Raw genomic sequence first — 18417 nt, forward strand, 5'->3', positions numbered from 1 at the left:
GAACAGAGAGCCCGATGTGGGGCTTGATCCCAGGATCCTGGGATCATGACCCAATCCGAAGGCAGAGGCTTTAACCCACTGAGCCACCCAGGCACCCCGTAGAGTATTATTTTATTGAATGGATATACCATAGTTAGTTTATCCATCCACATGGTGAAGGACATCAGTTGTTTACAATTTGGAGCAATTATGAGTAAGGCTGATGTAAATAGTCACTATAGGTTTTTATGTACACATAAACTTTTGTTTCTCTTGGACAAACACTCAAGAGTGGAATTGTGAATCTTGTGGAACAAATATATTTAACTTTGTAATAAACTGCCCAATTGTTTTTCAAAGTAGTTGCACCATTTTGCAATCCCAACAGCAATGAATGAGAGTTACCATTGTTCCACATCCTCACCAGAATTGCTATTGTCAGTTTTTTGTTACTTTGTTTTTTCTTGTTTTATTTCAATCATTTTAATATGTGTGTAATGGTACCTAGCTATGATTTTAATTTTCATTTCCCTAATAACAAATTATGTTGATTATCTTTTCAAATGCTCATTTTCCATCCTTATATCTTCTTTGGTGAAGGTCTATTCAAATATTTTGCCTACTTTTGAATAGGGTGATTTTTCTTACTTTGGAGTTTTGAGTCTTTTTTTTTTTTTTTAACATGTTCTATGGCTACTTCTGAATTGTAAATTACAACAGGCATTAAATCTCCAACCAGGATGTTATCAATAAATTCTTATACATAGGTTAGATGGCTTGCTTAGAATATTATAGCAAATCTGTTGTAGCAGTAAATAAAATCTATGTTTTAGCTAAAGATGATTTTTTCTTTTTTTAAATTTTTAAAAAAGATTTTATTTATTTATTTGGCAGAGAGAGAGCACAAACAGAAGGAGTGGCAGGCAAGGGAGAGGGAGAATAGGCTCCCTAGTTCCCCAATGAGCAGGGATCATGACGTAGGGCTCCATTCCAGGATCCCAGGATCATGACCTGAGCTGAAGGCAGACACCTAAGCAACTGAGCCACCCAGGAAACCCATAAGGATTTTTTTCTACCTCAGGTCCATCTGAGAGGAGCATAAATTGGTATACCTTTCTACGATTTTATCAGTGTTTACCAAAACTTAAAAATGTACACACCCTTTGACCTAGTAATGCCTTTTCTTAAATAATTTGGCATAGCTATATACAAATAAATAAGTATGGGACATGCCTCCCAACACTGACACTACTTAAAATTTCAAAAATGGTGGACTGGGTAAATTATTTATGGCACAGGCATACCAAGGAATACCACAGTTCTATTAAACATGATGTATGAACTTATTGACTTAGGATGATGTTCTGACTGACATTCTAAACTTATTTGAAAATAGGTATTAGGAAAATTGTGTGCACAGTTTGACCCATTTTTAAAGTAAAAATTTTATGTGAATATACTCATTCAGTAAATATTTACTAAGTGTCTTCCATTTGCCAGAAACTGTGCTATGCACAGCTAATACAGAGATAAGCAACTTTCTTCTCAGAAAAAGAAAAAAAAAAACCCATAAAAATGCATTAGACCTTATGGATAGAAAATAAAGTGACAATTTGAGGGATAAAAAGAAAATCATTATCATGCAAAATATGGATCTGAAAGTCCAAAATAAATCAATTTACATTCATCTTCAGAGGCACCTGGTTAGCAAGGTAAATGAAGGACAAATTATACTATAAAGATTGAATGTGTGGGTAGAAACAGGGAGAAACTGGTTTTGGCATCACTCACAAAGACGGGTTCAAATCCTAGTTATGTCGGTTTCTGCCTATGCAAACTGGGGCAGAATACTTAAACTCATCTATAAAATGATATATTACAATTACTATGTGAATTAATAAAATAGTCCAAGTAAGGCAGCATAATGGCTCTCACAGGTACAAAATAAATTTTAGTCATTATCATTATTATTACCCTTATCCGTGTGAATAAATAGTAGTGATTGTCAGCCAGGCATACCAATAGAAATTATAGAAAAGTTACTAAGAACTAAATAGCAGTATGAATAATTTTGTCTGCATCTAAAGTGGATTTTTACTTCTAGGCATTTAATTTTTAAAAGTTACGTTTCTTTACATTATTTATCTTTATTAAAAGCAAATATTTTGTGGGGATAGTAGAGGTGGAGAGATCATTTGAGATATATTACTCATAAATATTATGTACTTTTTTTTTCATCTTTAATATAATTTTTTATTTTTTATAAACATATATTTTTATCCCCAGGGGTACAGGTCTGTGAATCACCAGGTTTACACACTTCACAGCACTCACCAAAGCACATACCCTCCCCAATGTCCATAATCCCACCCCCTTCTCCCAAACCCCCTCCCCCCAGCAACCCTCAGTTTGTTTTGTGAGATTAAGAGTCACTTATGGTTTGTCTCCCTCCCAATCCCATCTTCTTTCATTTATTCTTCTCGTATTATGTACTTCTATATGGAAAGGAAAGGAAAAATTTAGCTATTAAAGAATTACATTTGAATATCAGAGCAGCAATATTGGCATTCCTGAAATAAAATACTTGGTTTACAAATAATAGGAAGGTTGCAAAATGCTTTGAGATCCTACAGAATTTACCAGCTATACTTAAGGGGTCAGTAATGACCACAATTACATATGGATAATACAAGAAAATGAGTCTCACACCCTAATCCTTAATGATACCAGAAAGAAAAGGTTATGCATTGGCCAGTTTGTTAGCATTTTCATCACATTACAAATCTGTTCATGAAAGATAATGCAGCTACTACAAAGAAAATTAAAAGATAAGAGCAGTCTTGGGCTCTATAAAACTTAAGATAAAGATGTTATCTCTGAGGTCTCCACTCAGTGCATATGCACTAAGCCTCTGCAATTAGCATTGGCAGTTGATTTTACAAAAACGAGCTACTGAAAGGATGCCATATCAAGTAAGGGAATGCTTTAGACAGAATTAGACAGAAAATAATAAAGAAAGCAAGGGGGATAATAACAGGGATTTGTAGAGCATGTTTTGATTGCTAACTGGTTACCTAAGAGTGGTTTTTGCACTTCTCATTATGCTGCCATTTGCTAAATTCTTTCAACTTGAAAAGATAAATATCCATAAGACAGAAATTCTTCAAATATCTTGCTGAAATTATTGATTATATGATATAGGGCAACTATAACAATGTTTTTATTATTTCCCCTTTTTATACTCTTCTAGCTGTATTTTCAGGTCAGAAGAAAAATGAGAATGGTTAATGCCACATCAGAGAGACAGTTTCAAAGATCTGTCCCCTGTGGTCTTCCAATCCCACTCTCTGTCTCTATAATTCAGGAAGAAACAAGACTACCTGTTTCATTCTAACAACTTGATAGCTTTCCTCCTTGAGCTAACAGATTTTAAAGTCAGTCTTCAGTACATTAGACAAAGAATACGGTTGAAGATCTGGTTTCTGAGATTCTTAATAATTAAACGTGAATTGGCTATCCCTAAAGACTTTTCTCCTTCTAAACCCCTTTGCATTTAGTTTCTTCAAACAAAGCGAAATTTTCAAGGCTGTTTAACTATTAACTGCAAATCCCTTAAAGACAGAGGCTACTTATCTTTTTCTATCCTTTGCACCAAACAATGGCTACCTATACAGTAAGTACTCAATACATGTGCAAGGAAAGGGACAAAGAAGAGGGAAGAAAGTGCTTCCTTTGAAGAATTCCTGCTGTGAAATAACTGGATAGAGCACTGGCCTGAATGCCAAACCTGTTCATGCTTAAGGAATTTTAAAAGTTAAACTGAATTTTCTGCTTTAATTTAGCCATGAATATGAATTTAATATAAATTATGTAAAGCTTATCATAGCTGAGCCAACATGTAGTTACAGGAAACACTTAGTACTATGGTTTTCAGTCTCTGTCCTTCTTGCCATTATTCCTAACAATGTCATTTATTGAAATCACCATTATTTCTTTTTTAAAAAACATAAAATTATTCTCAAACCTTAACAAAACAAATGAAACAAAACTGAAATCTTTCAATAATTTCAGGATAAATTTAAAAATTGATAATTTAATTGCAAAGTGGTAGAACATTTTGCCCACTGTTAAACCTTAGCTGACTGGATGGTATTAGCCTAGCTATAATTCCCAATAAACTTCACTCTAACTTTTCTTTGCTCACTTCATTCTGTTTGTAAAAGGTATACTATAGAGACAAGATGGCGGGGAAGTAGGAGGAGCCACCACAGGCGACCTGTTGGAAAGTAATATCCCAATACTAGAGTGCCCTGCGCCTGGGGACCAACATGAACTCCGGAGTCTGGTAGAAAGCACTCAAAAAGAGCAAAGGATCACTGGGGGGAAATTGTGGGAATTGGGGTCTTGGGGACAGGGGCTTAAGTCCCCAGATCCAGGACAGCCACCCCTGGCACAGAGCCAGAGAGAGTGCAGCAGAGAAACCAGGTCATGGTCCCTGAACCACCAGCACGCCTGAGAGTGCGTGGCGCCCAGCTCCCATGAGGGGCTGGGAGCCTTGCCAGCCAACAGAAGCACAGCCTTTTTGCAGTCCCAACGTGAGTGCCTACCATGCCATCAGAGTTCCAGTCGTGCCCCACGCCCTTCCCTGGGAGAGGTGCGCACAGGCGCCAGCCCGGTGCTCTCGGACAGGAAAGACCAGGCACTCCCAGCCCGGGCCAGCAGGAAAATCTCAGTGTGTGATTGCTGCTTGGAACTTCTCTAGAAGTCTGGAGCTGCCCAGACAGCCGCTGCTGCCATGGTTTGGGGTACAAGCAAAAAATCCTGAGTCCCCAGGGACCAAGACTGGGAACCTGCTCTGCCAGCAGCCAAGGGGGAATTTATTTGGGCTCTGCAGCCAGATTGAGGCTTCTCTCTGAGAGGGAGGTCAGGGTGCAGTTTGCTTTCCTCTAAACCTACAAAAACCATCAAAAGCGGTCAAGGCGAGAGAGAAAAACAAAAGTGAACAAATATAAAAACCTCCAGAGAACAAAAGCCTGAAAAAACCAGTTTCCTCAGAGCCCACCCCCTTGAGGGGGGCTGGAGGACTTAACTGAGAGAAGATCATTGACTGAAAACCCACGTGGCAGGCACCTCCCCCAGAAAACCAACCAGGAAAGGAAAAAAAAAAAAAAAAAGACGATCCCACAATTCTGGCTCATTTTTTTACATAGTTAATTTTTTATTATTATGTAGATAATTTTTTTAACCTATTTACGGTCACAGTGAGATGTCCAGTACATCAAATTCCATAATAACCTTCTAACCTGAACTTTTTGATACATACACCTGTGTTTTCCTTTTGCTTTTCTATTTTTTAAATTTCTTTTTTTTAATTTTAGTTTAGTCTAGTTTATTCCTTTTTTTAATTTTTATTTTCTAATATTCATATAGAGGTAAACTTCAAGGTAATCTCCTTTCCCCAATCAATGCCACCCCTATAGATAAACCAATTCCTAATCCCCCATTATCTTAGGAAAGTTGAGTCCTTTAACAAAGATATCAAGATACATCCAGGAAGAAATTTAACAAAGATATCAAGATACATCCAGGAAGAATCAAAAAACCTTCCTCACCCACACTGAGAATTTACAACCACTCTCCTATCTTTTTCTTCCACCAGTATTTCTATATTTTTGTGTTTGTCCTGATAGTATATAAATCTTACATTCAGGGTTCTTTTTGACCAGGTTCTTCCTTTATTTGCATATATATATTTTTTTCTCTTGTCATAGACTTTTATCAGTCTTTTTGCTTGTCTGTGTCTGTTTGTTTACTTCATAAATCTTACCTTGGGGCTTATTTGGGCTGAACCTTCTCTTTTTTTTTTTTTTTTAAAGATTTTATTTATTTATCAGGGGTGGGGGAGAGCGAGCACAGGCAGACAGAATGGCAGGCAGAGGCAGAGGGAGAAGCAGGCTCCCTGCTGAGCAAGGAGCCCGATGTGGGACTCGATCCCAGGACGCTGGGATCATGACCTGAGCCGAAGGCAGCTGCTTAACCAACTGAGCCACCCAGGCGGGCGTCCCTGAACCTTCTCTTTTATCTCACCTTTCTTTCCTGTCTCTCTCCCTCTCTCTTTTTTTCTTTTCCTTTTCTTTTTCCTCTCATTTGGGTGGGGAACCCTGATTGCTCAGAAGCATTCCAGGGTGCACCTTGACTGCACCACAGTTGATATACCCAGCTACACCCATTCAGCCATCTCTCACTAAAATGACTAGGAGGAGGAATGCCCAACTGAAGAAAGATACAGAGGATGGACCTTCTTCAACAGAGCTAAAGGCTATCAACATAGATAATATGTCGGAAAGAGAATTCAGGCTAACAATTATCCAAGCAATAGCTAGGTTAGAAAAAGCCATGGGTGACCAAATGGAATTGATTAGGATCGAACTGAAAATGACCAGAGATCATGTTTTCAATATTAGGGAAGAGCTGAAAGCTACCAGAAATGAGCTTCACAATGTTCCCAATGAATTCCAATCTAATCTAAATTCTCTCAACGCTAGAGTAACTGAGACAGAAGATAGAATTAGTGATCTGGAGGACAAACAGATAGAGAGAAAGGATCAGGAGGAAGCCTGGAACAAACAGCTTAGAAGCCATGAAAACAGAATCAGGGAAATAAATGATGACATGAAACGTTCCAACATCAGAATTATTGGAATCTCTGAAGGGAAGGAGAAAGAAAAATTCTAGAAGATATAGTGGAACAAGTTCTTCATGAAAATTTTCCAAATCTCATGAATGGAACCAGCGTTCATGTACTAGAGGCCGAAAGGTTTCCCCCCAAGATTAGAGATTCTCAAAAGACCTCAAGACACCTAATAGTAAGAATGAAGAATTATAATTGTAGGCAGAACCTCTTGAAAGCAGGTAGGACAAAGAAGATCCTTACATACAGAGGAAAGCCCATCAGAATAACATCAGACCTGTCCACAGAGACTTGGCAAGCCAGAAAGGGCTGGCAAGATATATTCAGGGCACTGAATGAGAAGAACATGCAGCCAATAATACTTTATCCAGCAAGACTGACATTCAAAATGGACGGAGAGATAAAGAGTTTCCAAGACCGGCAAGGCTTAAAAGACTATGCAACCACCAAGCTGATACTGCAGGAAATATTAAGGGGGCTCCTTTAAAGGAGGAAAAAGCCCAAGAATAGCATTGAACAGAAATATAGAGACAATCTACAGAAAGAAATAGTTCAAAGGTAACATGATGTCAATAAAAACGTATCTGTCAATAATCACCCTCAATGTGAATGGCCTATATGCGCCCATAAAATGGCACAGGGTTGCAGACTGGATAAAACAACAGGACCCATCCATATGTTGTCTACAAGAGACCCACTTTGAACCTAAATATATACCCAGACTGAAAGTGAAGGGATGGAGAAGCATCTTTCATGCCAATGGGCCTCAAAAGGGGTAGCAATTCTCATATCAGACAAATTAGATTTTAAACTAAAGACTGTAGTCAGAGATACAGAAGGACACTACATCATTCTTAAAGGGACTAACCACCAAGATGATCTAACAATTGTAAATATCTATGCCCCCAATATGGGAGCAGCCAATTACATAAGAAAACTGTTAATCAAGATAAAGAGTCATATTGATATGAATACACTAATTGTTGAAGATCTTAACATGCCTCTCTCAGAAACAGACAGATCATCGAACAGAAAATCAATAAAGAAACAAGAGCATTGAATGACACATTGGACCAGAATGACCTCATAGATATATACAGAACATTCCACCCTAAAACAACAGAATACTCATTCTTCTCAAGTGCACACGGAACCTTCTCAAGAATAGCCCACATACTGGGTCACAAATCAGGACTCAACCAATACCAAAAGACTGAGATTATTCCCTGCACATTCTCAGATCACAATGCTTTGAAACTGGAGCTCAATCACAAGGAAAAGTTCCGAAGGAACTCAAACACCTGCAAGCTAAAGACCTTGCTTAAGAATGCTTGGATCAACCAGGAGATCAAGGAAGAGCTGAAACAATTCAAGGAAACCAATGACAATGAAGACACTTCGATCCAAAACCTATGGAATACAGCAAAGGCAGTCCTAAGGGGGAAATACATAGCCATCCAAGCCTCCCTCAAAAAAATTGAAAAATCCAGAACACAGCAGCTGTCTCTACACCTTAAAGAACTGGAGAATCAACAAGAAATCAAACCAACTGCACAAATAAGAAGGGAAATCATCAAGATTAGAGCTGAGAACAATGAGGAAGAAACCAGAGATACAGTAGAATGTATCAATGAAACTAGAAGCTGGTTTTTTGAAAGAATCAATAAGATCAATAAACCATTGGTGACACTAATCCAAAAGAAAAGAGAGAAAGCTCAAATACATAAAATTATGAATGAAAAGGGAGAGATCACAACAAACACCAAGGGAGGAGAAACAATCATCAGTAGTTATTATCAACAGTTATATGCCAATAAGCTTAGAAACCTTGATGAAATGGATGCATTCCTGGAAAACTATAAACTCCCAAAATTGAACCAGGAAGAAATTGACAACCTGAATAGACCAATATCTAGTAACGAGATTGAAGCAGTGATCAAAAACCTCCCCAAAAAACAAGAGCCCAGGTCCTGATGGATTCCCTTGGGAATTCTACCAAACTTTCAAAGAAGAAATAACACCTATTCTCCTGAGGCTGTTTCAAAAAATTGAAGCAGAAGGAAAACTTCCTGACTCTTTCTATGAAGCCAGCATTACCCTGATCCCCAAACCAGGCCAAGACCCTACCAAAAAGGAGAATTTCAGACCAATATCACTGATGAATATGGATGCTAAAATTCTCAACAAGATCCTAGCAAACAGGATCCAAAATCACATTAAAAAGATTATCCACCATGACCAGGTGGGATTCATCCCTGGGCTACAAGGATGGTTCAACATCCACAAATCAATCAATGTGATACAACAAATTAATATGAGAAGAGAGAAGAACCACATGGTCCTCTCAATTGATGCAGAAAAAGCATTTGACAAAATCCAGCATCCGTTCATGATTAAAACTCTTCAAAGTATAGGGATAGAGGGAACATTCCTGAACTTCATCAAATCTATCTATGAAAGACCCACAGCAAATATCATCCTCAATGGGAAAAGGCTTGCAGCCTTCCTGTTGAGATCAGGAACAAGACAAGGATGCCCACTTTCATCACTCTTGTTCAACATAGTATTAGAAGTCCTAGCAACAGCAATCAGACAACAAAGAGAAATAAAAGGTATCCAAATTAGCAAGGAAGAAGTCAAAACTCTCTCTCTTCACAGATGACATGATTCTTTATATGGAAAACCCAAAACACTCCACCCCCAAACTACTAGAACTCATACAGCAATTCAGCAACATGGCAGGATACAAAGTCAGTGTACAGAAATCAGTGGCTTTCTTATACACTAATAATGAAAATACAGAAAGGGATATTAGAGAATCGATTCCATTTACTATAGCACCAAGAACTATAAGATACCTGGGAATAAACCTAACCAAAGAGGTAAAGGATCTGTACTTGAGGAACTACAGAATACTCATTAAAGAAATTGAAGAAGACACAAAAAGATGGAAGACCATTCCATGCTCTTGGATCAGAAGAATAAACATTGTTAAAATGTCTATATTGCCTAGAGCAATCTATACTTTTAATGCTATTCATATCAAAATTCCACTGGTATTCTTCAAAGAGCTGGAGCAAATAATCCTAAAATTTGTATGAAATCAGAAGAGACCCCGATCGCTAAGGAAATGTTGAAGAACTCTATAGTCAAATAATCTTCAAAAAACAGGAAAAAATATACAGTGGAAAAAAGACAGTCTCTTCAATAAATGGTGCTGGGAAAACTGGGCAGCTATATGTAGAAGAATGAAACTTGACCATTCTCTTACACCGTACACAAAGATAAACTCAAAATGGATAAAAGACCTCAATGTGAGACAGGAATCCATCAGAATCCTAGAGGAGAACATAGGCAGTAATTTCGATATCAGCCACAGCAACTTCTTTCAAGATATGTCTCCAAAGGCAAAGGAAACAAAAGCGAAGATGAACTTTTGGGACTTCATCAAAATCAAAAGCTTCTGCACAGCAAAGGAAACAGTCAAGAAAACAAAGAGGCAACCCACAAAATGGGAGAAGATATTTGCAAATGACAGTACAGACAAAAGGTTGATATCCCGGATCTATAATGAACTCCTCAAACTCAACACACACAAAACAGACAATCAAATCAAAAAATGGGCAGAAGATATGGACAGACACTTCTCCAATGAAGACATACAAATGGCTATCAGACACATGAAAAAATGTTCATCATCACTAACCCTCAGGGAGATTCAAATTAAAACTACATTGAGATATCACCTTACATCAGTTAGAATGGCCAAAATTAGCAAGACAGGAAACAACATGTGTTGGAGAGGATGTGGAGAAAGGGGAACCCTCTTCCACTGTTGGTGGGAATGCAAGTTGGTGCAGCCTCTTTGGAGAACAGTGTGGAGATTCCTCAAGAAATTAAAAATAGAGCTTCCCTATGACCTTGCCATTGCACTACTGGGTATTTACCCCAAAGATACAGATGTCGTGAAAAGAAGGGCCATCTGTACCCCAATGTTTATAGCAGCAATGGCCACGGTTGCCAAACTGTGGAAAGAACCAAGATGCCCTTCAACAGACGAATGGATAAGGAAGATGTGGTCCATATACACTATGGAGTATTATGCCTCCATCAGAAAGGACGAATACCCAACTTTTGTAGCAACATGGACGGGACTGGAAGAGATTATGCTGAGTGAAATAAATCAAGCAGAGAGAGTCAATTATCATACGGTCTCACTTATTTGTGGAGCATAACAAATAGCATGGATGACATGGGGAGTTAGAGAGGAGAAGGGAGTTGGGGGAAATTGGAAGGGGAGGTGAACCATGAGAGACTATGGACTCTGAAAATCAATCTGAGGGTTTTGAAGAGACGGGGGGGTGGGAGGTCGGGGTACCAGGTGGTGGGTATTATAGAGGGCACGGATTGCATGGAGCACTGGGTGTGGTCAAAAATAATGAATACTGTTATGCTGAAAATAAAAAATAAATTAAATGAGCTTACTAAAAAAAAAAGGCATATTATAAAAAAAAGTATCTGTCTATATCACTCAGATAATTTACTACAGAAACATATGTATAGGTTTTTAAAGTACTTTGTTATATTCTGCTATAAGATAAATTATAAATATGAAAGGATCACTGAAATACTGTTATGGTTCTTCCATTAGTCTCAAATGCATGGCTTCATAACAGCAAAGTAATCCCACTATAAAATCACATTAAATATTGCCTAGAATTATTTATCACACAAATTAAGTTTTACTTAATCTATAGCCATTGTCTGCCTTCTGTATAATTATTAAACACACCTTAGTTTCAATGTTATCTTATTTTTCATGAATTTAGAATGTTTTACTGAGTTAGATAGCATCAACTACAAAATAAAATAATCTATAAAAATCACACAGTGCACAGTTGATTTCAGGTAAGAATGTTAATCTTCAGAAAATCTTTTTAGAGATTTATTTATTTTTCTCTACTCTTGGTTTAGGCTAATGTTAATCTGATTTCTAAATTTAGTATCCCAGAAGTATCCTTTATTAAAACTTAAAATAGTATATATTTTTAAGATTTTATTTATTTATTTGACAGAGATCACAAGTAGGCAGAGAGGCAGGCAGAGAGAGATAGAAAAGGAAGCAGGCTCCCCACTGAGCAGACAGCCTGATGTGGGCCTCCATCCCAGGACCCTAGGATCATGACCTGAGCCAAAGGCAGAGACTTTAACCCACTGAGCCACCCAGGTGCCCCTAAAACTTAAATAGTATTTTAAAAATTAAAAATATTTGAAACTTTCATTCATAGCCTATATTTTTAGTACAACTAAACTAATAAAAAGACCTATGAGTACTTTCTTGCCTTTTCTTCTCCCGTATCTCCTATCCCTGATCCTTTCATTACTACAATGGCTAGTGAGGAACTGAGTTCCTGGAGAGCCCTCCTGTGTTTTTATAAAGAGAGCCATCAATCCAGTGTTTTCCACCCTAGAATGAGGATTTGAGACCATATGCTTTCTAAATTGTTAGTTCAGAATATTCCTTGATCTGGGTTTCTGCACAGCTGGTAGTTCTCACAGAGACAAAAATGTCTGCATTCTTGACTGACTGTTTTAGTTTTCAAATTTCAAAATTTGACATCATGTAATTAATTAACTCAAATACATGATAAAATAGAATAAAACTGAAGGTTTCAAGTCAATAGCCTTTGTATGGTTGTTTCCTGGAACAAATGACATTTTACTACATTTAATATATTTACAACAGTCATTTTTGGATTCAGAAGACCTAATTTAAAGTATGATTCTCACACTGGCAATGTAAGCTCAGGCAAGACAGAGTGATTACTAAAGCCTATTTTAGAGCTAAAAAACACAGAAACTCAATGAGATTAAGGGATTTAATGACTCTTTTCCTAATTGACAAATTCAAATAAAATAATTGTGTTGCCTGTAATATAATCTGTAATATTAAATATTATTTTATTAATGTCTTACTGTTACATCATTATTACATTATATATAATCATATTTCTTAATATAATGTTACCTATATATATTATTGTAAATCTATGATATTATCATTACTTAATTAGTACCTCTATTAGGGGAAGGTCAGAGCAACAGATCTCTGATTGGTGAATCAAGCATAAATAAAATTCTTAGTCCTGGCTTTTAATGAATGTTTCTATGATTACTACATTATTGCAGATTATTGTGTGATGATGCACAAGACTACACACAAGGCTCCAGGAGATGATACTGAGGAAACCCTGAATCTCCCCTCATTACAAAAGAATCATAAATGTCTCTGAATAAATGTCCTGAAGTTTCTAGGAACTGATTCATATTCAAGTAAGTTTTTAGAAGAATATTGCGTGCAAATTTATTATTACATCAAAATTTCTCTAAGTTCATTAAGACATGAAGGTAGGGGCGCCCGAGTGACTCAGTTGGTTAAGTGTCTGCCTTTTGCTCGGGTCAAGATCCCAAGGTCCTGGATTTGAGCCCCATATTGGGCTCCCTGCTCAGTGGGGAGCCTAGTTATTCCTCTCCCTCTCCTGCTTCACCCTCTCCCTCTCTCCTCATGCTCTCACTCTCTTTCTCTATCTCAAATAAATAAATAAAATCTTTTAAAAAAGACATGAGAGCAATATTTCACTATAAATAATTTTAAACATATTCTCAAATATACCTTTCAACACAAATATTTTCTTCTCCTTGGGTTCCTATACCTTATTATCTTTTTCCTAGTAGAGGAACTACCTATAAACCACCTCAGGAAAATCTAGTTCAAAAGTTCCACTTCCCAGAAATAATAATTTAAAAACAAAAAAAAAGCAAATCAGCAGCTGTACACTTCTCCTGAGTTAATTTCAAAACTATTCCTTTGTTATGACACTTAAATCATATCACAATATTCCTCTAAACATCGTATTTCCTGCAGTGAATGATATATATAAGAAATTCCAGTGCACACAGTAAAAGGCAGAAATGAAAAAAATGTATTTTATTGATATGGAAGATGTATATTTTGGCAATAGCATCACATGAGTTCCTTAAGAGCAATGAACATCTGCTTCCTTTCATTATGACTGTCTTACAATTTCAAATGTCCATGTGATAGTGTTTCTATATATTGGAAATGCAATGTTCAAGAAAAATTCTGCAATACTTTCTATAAAAGTATAGGCAAGAAATAATTTTTAAAATGATATATGAGGGCATCTAGGTGGCTCAGTCATTAAGCGCCTGCCTTTAGCTCAGGTCATGGTCCCAGGGTCCTGGGATTGAGCCCCCACATCAGGCTGCCTGCTCAGTGGGAAGCCTCCTTCTCTCCCACTCCCCCTGCTTGTGTTCCCTCTCTCACTGTTTCTCTCTCTCTCTCTGTGAAATAAATAAATAAATAATCTTTATTAATAAAATAAAATAAATAAAATGATGTATGAAAAGTATAAACAGATATTAGGGAATAAGATTTAAATGCATACTACATACATGATTTCTTATCATCAAACTTTATTACCCAAGTATCTTGATGGCTTCATTAGAAAACAAATAGTTAAATAATTTTAACTTTAAGGGGATGTAAAAAATATCTAAGTTTATTCCAGTCACAAAAAGGTAAATCTAATAAATACAAGTGAGATTTTTACAATGTTTGCTAAAAGGATTACCAAAGTTATGTCTTCTATTTCTAAATCAAATTTGGGTTTAACTTAAGGTACTTACTTAATAACCCTACCTTTTAAAATCTGCACATTTACCTAAAATAATTTTATAGTTTTCATTTTCAATTTGTTTGAGGAGATTCAGGTACTTTATTGTAGAGCATTTTGACAATTCCACAGATTAGAGGATATAAATAATTCCTTTTGTTCTGATTCTAACAGAGCATGTTAAAGCCCAATCTTCCTATATTTTTCAGTCTGTACTTCACATTATCATTGATTCAGAGTAGTCACTAGTCACCTAACACCTGCCCTGTGTCACCATCTCTGTGCCTTATTTCATGTGACTTCTCTTTGTATGGACTGCTCCTGAATCCATTTCTGACTGCTAAAATTGTTCTATCCTACAATGCCATCTCAAGAATCCCTTTGAGATGCAGCCTTCCTAGGTTTCTTCCCCTCCCCAGTCTTAATAAAATATGATCACTGTCTCCTGGGAAGCATCTCATCACTCTGAACCTTCCTAAGACATTTATTATATTCTTATGTCCCTTTTGTGCTATTTTTAACAGTGCATTTTCCTTAGATCTATTCCCCATTATATTCATTATGGATCCACTCTTATATTCAACATGTACAACATATAATGAGCATCTTCTATGTATATATAGTCTGTGTGCCATGATTTAGCTCAATGAAGATGAAGATGACATTATCCCATCCTCATGAAATTTACCTTGAAGGCATGACCCAGTTATTTTCTTCACCCCTCATGTCTTTCGCAGTATTGTGCATATTTTAGTCAAATGACAGACATTTCTATAACTGAATTAATTCATTATAACTTGAGTGTCAGCAGCATACAAAAAATAAAAAAATACATTTGATAATTTGATATGTTGTGTGAAACCATTAATACCTGATATAAAGTCAGTGTTTCCCTCTAAAAATTAACATGGTAAAAGTAATTACTTTTTTTCCTTAACTTTGCGGATGCTACCTAATATGAATAAAAATTGAATGTCACGCAGGCTAATTTAAAAAATAATTTTTTTACAGGACTGTCCTATCCTAGAGGCAAGATCAAACTTAATTAACATCATTAGAGGTTCCTTAAACACATTAAATTTTATAAAGCACCCTCTGGGTCACATTATATGCTGCTGTATAAAACAGAAGGGGGATAAACTAAATTCAAGTCAAATCACAGTAGTTCCAGCAATTAAAACTGTTTTCAAATAATTTACAGATACATGTACTGCATAAAGTTATTATTCCATGCATAAGTACACAACATGAAGTTGTAATACTGACAGATTATCTGGCAAATTTAAATTAGAGAATAATTTCAACTGTTTATGTATTTCCTCCCTCCATAATTTGCATATAATCATATACATAGGACTTATTCCAGAAAGTCCCCTTAAAAGACCAATTTTTTGCTTGATTTTGGATTATCTACCTTGTGCAGGACAAAGAAATTACGAATACCCATAACTGACTGCTTCTGAAAAATTACTTCTCATTTGCGATGAGAGATAATTTTGTATCTTGCATGTATAAAAGGCCACAATTTCCTGACTAAGCAGAAAGATAAAAATAACACAAAGCCCCTTACCTATTAAGCAAAGTATTTTTTACTTTACTAATTAAAAAAATAGGTCATGTGCAAAAATACACCCATGCACATTCCACTATCAAACTATTGAGATATTTTAAAAGTTCTTTACATTCCTTGATGGAATTTATAAAGAGATATTTTCACCCTATATTTGAATTTACTCTCAGTCAAATCTTGGGATCTTTACTCAGACTGCCACTATATTTACATGTTTCTAACAGGAATCTACTCTAAGCATTTTCCTAAGCACCACTTCATTACAGGTGAAGTGATAGCCAGAATACATTGTTTTGAACTAACACCTGCAAATAAATGAGAAGATGGTGAAATGATTGCACTTATTTATTGAAAAGTTATTTTTTTCTAGAATAATAATGGCTTCTAAAACTTTAAGTGACAACTTAGAGATAACATAAATTCTATTATCCATTAAACACAAGCAAAGAATTGTTAAGAAAATGTTATTTTCCTTATTTTCTGTGGAAATGTTTATGCTAAAAAGCATATCCAGGAGTGTCTTGTAGACAACAGATTAGAGTGTGTGTGTGTGTGTGTGTGTGTGTGTGTACACATGTAAATACATGCGCACTACAGGTATGGCATCTGGCAACTTAAAAATCTTTTCCTATTACTGAAGAGTTCTCAGGTTGCAGTATTTTGCCCTAAATGGTTCTTCTGATAGTATTATTGATCTTGGTGTAAAGTTCTGAATTAGGATCAGTACACATATTCTGTAAAGGCCCAGGTAGTAGATATTTTAGCATTTGTAGGCTGCTTCTGGTCTCTATTGTATATTCTTCTGTGTTTTCTTAAAAACTCTTTTAAAAAGTGAAAACCATTCCTAGTTCCTCTACTATTCAAAAACAGGACACAAAACAGTTTTGGTCTGTGGGGCATAGTGTGCTGACTCCTGCTTTAAATTATCAATAGCCAGTAAAGCATGTTGCAAGTTAAATAATAGGTTTCAGTAAATGTTTACCATATAAAATTCTTTTATTATTTTTTAATGGAATAAAATCAGCAGACCTGGATTTACATTAGAAGAACCTTCTAAATTCTGCTTCTTCTATGAACTTCACTTTAGACTGTAGTTACCTACTCACTCATGAGCTCAGCTGCTACACAGTGCTCAAGGATCAAGAAGTTTAACCTTTCAATATTTCTAAAGCTCACTGGGTGTGGTGCATAAATAATGAATCTTGGAACACTGAAAAAATAAAATAAAATTTGAAAGGAAAAAGAAAAACTCACTAGTTCTCTGTACTCTGTCCTCACCCAATCTTCTTTCTTGATTTTCCTCTCTCTCTCTCTCTCTCTCTGCTCTTGTATCACACACACATGCACACATTCTTCCCTGCATCAGACAGACACAGAGCAGCTTGGTGGAAACTATCTTCTACACATGAGGAAGTTTGGTGGCAGTTTTAAGCTGTGTGTTTTTAGCTATGTCACTCCAGCCTTCAGACAATCCAATCCTTATGCTTTCTTCTGTCTAGCCTTCTTGATAAAGGGGAATTTTCTATTTCATTGAACAAATATTTATCAAGTTCCTGTTAGGACCACACCAAGATTCCCAATTTTAATGCTGATATGAATCACCCTGGAATGTTGTTAAAATTCGGATTCTGACTCAGTGGTCTAAAGTGGAACCTGTGGTTTTGTATTTCTAAGGAGTTCCCAAGAGATGCTGATGTTGAGGGTTTTGTCAGCCATATTTTGGGAAGAGTCAGGAACACACATGAGTATACAGGTGATTACAACACTTACAGTGCTAGCTGAGGGAAATGTGCTGTGGAAGCATATAAACTTGGACATAACACATTTCAAAAACTCGGGAAAAACTTCTCAAAGACATAAGAACAAACTTTTTAGGAAGAGTGGCGGTTGTGCAGATAAAGGGCAGAGAGGGAGGGAACGTTAAGAAGGGAAAGAAAGGAGGGGCTGGAATTCCTGGAAGAAGAAAAAGACCCTGCAAAGCAGATTTTTAGTGGCTATCAGAAAAAAAAAAAAAAAAGTGAAATAGCAGGGCAATGAGTAATCTAGAAGACAAAGAAATGAGTAAAGAGGAGAGTGAAAATCAGTGGTTCAGTTTAGAAAAAAAAGTTGAAAAGTATTCATTAGAGTTAACAACAAAGATACATTTGGTAATGTTGGTGAAAACAATTTTAGTACCTGGATGAACACAAAAGCTAGAGCACAGCAAGTTAAAGAGTGTTTGGGGATAAGGAAGGCAGAACTAGCTAAGTTGTGTTTTTATGAGGTAGGAGGCTAAAGTCTGTTTAAATTCTTTTGGGAAGAAGGAAACAGGGAGAAATTAAAGACACAGGAAAGAGAGGAAAAAGGCAATACAATAAACTTCCTGAGAAGGAGGAAGATGAGATCCAGACCAAAACCAGGAAGGTTATTTTAGGAGATTTCTCAGTATACTTCATTGTAACAGGAATGAAGAAGAGAAAAATGAATGCTGATTTAGCGGA

This window comes from Mustela putorius, unplaced genomic scaffold (assembly GCF_011764305.1).
Source record: "Mustela putorius furo isolate JIRA1106 unplaced genomic scaffold, ASM1176430v1.1 tig00000129_pilon_pilon_pilon, whole genome shotgun sequence".
Lineage (NCBI taxonomy): Eukaryota > Metazoa > Chordata > Mammalia > Carnivora > Mustelidae > Mustela > Mustela putorius.